The sequence below is a fragment of the Lampetra fluviatilis genome, chromosome 5 (genome assembly GCF_964198595.1).
Source record: "Lampetra fluviatilis chromosome 5, kcLamFluv1.1, whole genome shotgun sequence".
In the NCBI taxonomy this organism is placed as follows: domain Eukaryota; kingdom Metazoa; phylum Chordata; class Hyperoartia; order Petromyzontiformes; family Petromyzontidae; genus Lampetra; species Lampetra fluviatilis.
In genome coordinates, this window is record NC_136279.1 from 15,498,043 (window position 1) to 15,503,520 (window position 5,478).

Sequence of the window (5,478 nt, forward strand, 5' to 3'; positions counted from 1 at the left end):
GCGCTACAACTGCTGGCTGGGGTCTATGGACCATCTGCAGAATGCAGACAGCAGTTCTACGACCGCAAGCGGGGTGAAAAAGAGTCGCCCCTGGCATACAGGACGAGCCTCCTGGCGCTGGCCAAAACGGCTTTTCCCCGTATGGACGACGACGGCGTGGACGCGATGGTCACGGAGAAGATCCTCCTCCTGGCAGACGACCTGGACATCGCTGTCGTCGCACAGGAGGACGCCGAGATGACCTCTCTTCAGGCGGCGCGCCTCCTTCACGCCAACCTTCTGTCCCTGCGGCGGAAAGCCAGCAGGGCATCGGCCGGGCGTGCGGTGGCTGCAGCCACCCTTCAGACGGAGGAGCTCTACGCCGTCGACCACCGACGGCAACAGGCGCAAGGAGCACGGGCGGGCCGGGACGGCTCAAGCCGGTTCGACCGTCCATCGTCTCCACCGGGGGGTCCGCGGTGTTTCAACTGCGGCGTTCGGGGCCACGTCGCCTTGGGGTGCCGCTCGCCTCGACAGCGCGGGACGACGCCTCGACGGGACGCCGGGCTTCCTCCTCCCAAGCTCCAGCAACATGATCCGGCGAGTCGCGGCACCACACATGTTTGGCCAAAGCACCCGCCCGTTGCACACTCTCGCACCACAACGAACGGGGGGCCGATGTTGCGTTGCGACGGCCCAACGCGGATCACTGCGGGGACTCGAATCGAGCCCAAACAGTGGTCCGTGTTGGCCCATCGCGTGGTAGCCGCGTCGTCAGGGTCGTCGGCCGTGGTCGGACACATTGACGGGGTAGAGGTACGCATCCTGGTCGATACGGGGGCATCGGCGACAATCATTTCGGAGTTAATTTACAATATTCTGCCTGTACAAAGCCGGCCCTTACTGCCGGTTAACGTCCCATTCTATGCCGCTAACGGGGGCTCTCTGGGCATCATGGGACAGATTCGCGCGCAAATTTGTATCGGGGACATCAAATTGTCGGGGCCGATTTTCGTTTCCTCCTCGCTGGCGGTTCCGTGCCTGCTGGGGACGGATTTCTTAGGAAAAATGCCAATTCGTATTTTGATCGACCAAGGATGCATTGAGCTTCCGTCAGGGCGACGCATGGCCTTCCTGCCTTCCCCTGCGGCGGCTCGGACGGCGTTCGCGACGGTACCGGCGTTTGTCGTCAGAACAGTTAGTGTGCCGCCGGGAGCTCAAATGCTAGTGCCTCTGAAACTTCGTAAGCCCTTCGCTATGGGCGTAGGGGATCAGGGTGTTTTGCTGGGACCGTCTAGGGCCGGGGTTAGTGCACCTAATTTGATTCCGGCCCAGACCGTCGTAAGAGGGGACGAGGACCCTTTCATCGCGGTCCTCAATGTGGGGTCGCAGACAGTGGTGGTCCCTCAAGGGACGGTGCTCGCTCACGCGATGCCGGTACCCTGCGAGGAACCTGTCGCGAACCATGTTGGCACTGCTTCCCGAATGCTCCCACATTCGGACAGCGATGAAGGGTGGCTCGACGCGCTTTGTGCGGGATCGACGGACCTGACAAATTCAGAGCGCCAACAGCTTAGAACGCTACTGAGGGAATTTTCCGACGTTTTCAGTCGGGATAAATATGATTTGGGTTGCACTCACCTGCTGCGTCACCATATTGACACGGGTGACAGCGCGCCAATTCGCCAAAATCCGTTTCGGTTAAGTCCCGCCGAAAAGGACCATGTCAAATCGGCTGTTGATGACATGTTAGCCGCCGACATCATTTCTCCCTCCACCAGCCCTTGGGGAGCGCCGATCGTCCTGGTTAAAAAGCAGGACGGCTCGTTGCGGTTTTGCGTGGATTTTCGGCGCCTTAATAAAATTTCGGTTGCCGACGCATACCCGCTCCCACGGATGGACGAATCGCTGGACGCCTTGGCGGGAGCGCGATTCTTCTCCACACTAGATTTACTTTCGGGATTCTGGCAGCTTCCTCTGGACGATGATTCTAAGCCTAAAACTGCTTTCCGTACACCGCACGGCCTGTTCCAATTCAACCGGTTGCCGATGGGCTTACACTCAGCGCCGGCAACTTTCCAGCGATTGATGGAATTGGTTTTGGCTGGATTGCAATGGGAATCGTGCCTGATTTATTTGGATGACGTTATTGTCTTTGGTAAAACTTTTGATGAACATCTCCAGAGGTTGCGGGCGGTTTTCCTAAAGATGCGGGCTGCTAATTTGAAATTTAAGCCCCAGAAATGCCATTTGTTACGCGAGTCGGTGCGTTATTTGGGGCACATCGTAGGGCGCTCGGGTATTGCTACCGATCCCGCCAAAACGCAGTGTGTCAGCTCCTGGCCGACTCCCACCTCGGTGGGAGAGGTCAGGAGTTTTATTGGCTTCGCATCATATTACCGACGCTTCGTCGCTAATTTTGCAACGATTGCCAAACCCCTACACGCGTTAACATCGAAAGGGGTTCGGTTCCACTGGGGTCAGGAGGAGGAAGCTGCTTTCTGCTCCCTTCGGGACGCCCTGGTAAAGGCTCCTCCCCTGATTTACCCAGATTTTTCTAGGCCGTTTTTGCTCGACACCGACGCGAGCAACACGGGTATTGGAGGTGTGCTTTCCCAGGTGGTTGACGGCGTGGAACGGGTGGTTGCGTACGGCAGTCGGGTGTTGTCTCCAGCGGAGCAAAGATATTGTGTCACCCGTAGGGAACTGTTGGCAATTGTCTATTTCATCCAACAGTATCGCCCATATTTGTACGGTCGGCGTTTCACCGTCCGCACAGATCATGCGGCACTGCAGTACGCCCTGAAGGTTCAACAGCCATCGGGACAATTGTCCCGATGGTTGGAGGTCCTCCAGGATTTCGATTTCGAAACCACCTACCGTAAGGGCGTTCGCCACACCAACGCTGACGCTCTGTCACGGATGCCAACCGCCTCCGAATGCGCATGCCTCCTGGGGTCTGGGCGTTGCAAGCCGGCAGGGGACATGATGAATCCGGTCCTGGCGGCCGCCGCCAATGACGAAACATTGGTCACCATTGATATCGCGGAACAGGGGAAAGATTCCCTGCTTGGGTTGCCCGTTAATGAATGGGGGCGCCTCCAAATGGAGGATTCCTCCCTCCTCGCGTTGCGTCGTCGCGCCGGGGAGAGGGGGCGGGGGACGGGTGAGGCCGACGCTTGGGGCATGCACGCAGGGTTGCTCATGCATTGGGACAGCAAATCCCACCGTCACCGGCTGGTGGTCCCTTCGGGATTACGGGGTAAGGTGGTGTGGGCTGCGCATGAGCGCCTCCTCCACCTGGGGACCCAGAAAACTCTCGCCTTGCTCCAGCTGAATTTTTTTCGGCCAGGCATGACAAGGGATGTCACTGATCTGTTGGCAGCGTGCCCTATGTGTGCGCAGCGCAAACCACCGGCACGGGAGTCGAACCCGCCCTTGCAGTCCATCCAGGTCTCCCGAGTAAATGAACTGGTCGCACTCGACATTCTGGGGCCATTCCCCGCCACCCCCAGGGGAAACAGATATTTGCTTACTGGGGTCGAATATTTTACGCGCTGGCCTATGGCCTGGCCCCTGCCAAATCAGTCGGCAGCAGCCATCGTCGACGCCTTTGTCCAGGGTTATGTCATGGACAAAGGTGCTCCGGAGCGGTTGCTGACCGACCAGGGTAAAAATTTTTCCGGGAAACTCCTAAAACAAGTCTGTGATCTCCTAGGAACGAAAAAAAATTCGAACCTCTCCTTATCACCCGCAAACGGACGGGATGGTCGAGCGTCTGCATCGCACCATCTCGTCTATGTTGTCGCAGCAAGTCTCGGACTCACAGACTGATTGGGACTTACAAATTCAAGGGGTTCTAGCGGCATACAGATTGGCTCCCCATGCTGCGACGGGATTTTCACCATTCTTTCTTATGTATGGCCGCGAACCCGACCCACCTGTTTCGGCACAGCTGCAGATCCCCGCGCCGCTGGGTAAAATTAAATTGGATGAACACGTTAAATTTAACCTTGACAAACTGACTGAGGCGCGGGATGCTGCGAGGCTAAATTCTGACAGGCGTCAAAAGGCGAACGAGCGCCTCAGGCTGGCTCGCGCGCACGTGCTGCAGTGGAAGCCGGGGGACAGGGCATGGCTGCACTGTCCCCAGGTACCACTCGCGACCTCCTCTAAACTCGTGCGCCCGTGGCGGGGCCCCGTCGAGGTTGTCGAGGTTTTGAGGCCTCAGTGCGTTCGAATCAAATGGGGCAGGCGCCGGTGGTTTGTACACCCCTCTAGGCTAAAACCGTTTGTTGCGGTGCGAGGGCCCACTCCACACGCGCGGGGCCAAGCATGTGGGGGGTCGACCGACTCGGAGGGTCCGTCGCTGCTCTCGCCTGATGTGTTGCCGGCTGTCCCACCCACAGGTGCACCGGGAATGACGGGCTCATGCCCTACAACCCACACGGGTGATGCCGACGGTCGCGCCACTTCAATCGCGACCTCATCTCGAAAGGGACAGCCGCGACCGGATGGTCCGCCGTCCGGGGTTGCCCCGTGTGACGGGCCTGCGGCAAGGACACGCGCTAAGATGCGCAGACTCTTATAATATACAAAAAGAAGAAATTTTTTTTATTTCACGTGTCATGGTTACTGTATGCTGCGTCGGTGGTGCGCTCCTGCCACATTGGGTGTGTGTGTTGTGGGTGCGTTGTGTGTCGTGGGTGTGCTGTGTATGCTGGGGGAGTTCCTGGCTAGTTGTATATACGCGCTTTTACGGATTTCGTATTTATACGGGGGGGGGGGTGCGTCGGACATTCCCTTCGGGGGTGTGCTTGTTCTTCGTGTTGTTCTTGTTGTTGTTGTTCAATTTGCATTTTGTTGAAAAAAATGAGGCACACACGGGGTTGAGGGGTAAATGTTCCTTTATTGGAATTGTTGCAGCCGGGACGGCTGCGAGCTGTAATGGGGGGAGTGATGTAGGGTTGTTACGGGAGGGCTGTAGGTGCATGGGATCCAACGGGGAATAAACACAGTGGGCGGAGCTCCGGGAGTACACGGGGGGGGTGCCCGCAGCGACGTCCGCATCAGGCAGCCTGGGGGGTTGTGATCCTGACGGGGGGGTATAAAAGGGGAGGACAGAGAGAGCTCGTGGCTCAGTCTGGGAACGAAGGAGGAAGAAGGAAGATCTCCTAGTTAGAAGCCCTGGACTCCCCTCGACGCCGCCCTTGTCAGGGCTGCGGAGGATCAAGCCAGAGGCGTGGTTCCGTGAACCAGGGTCAGTACCCTGGGACTCCGGAGACCGTAGCCCGATTCACCAGTGTCGGGCCAGTTAGCCTCCCCTAGCCCGTTAGTGGAGGACTTGGGAGTAGGTCAGGATTAGCTAGGGTGTATCCCCAGTTATCCGGGTGAGGGGGCCGCTACCCCCTCTAGTGCTGTCCTGTACCGACAACTTGTAATAAACATACGTGTGCCTCAACCTGGGTGTCCAGCGTACTTACCGGTACTTCAGTTGTA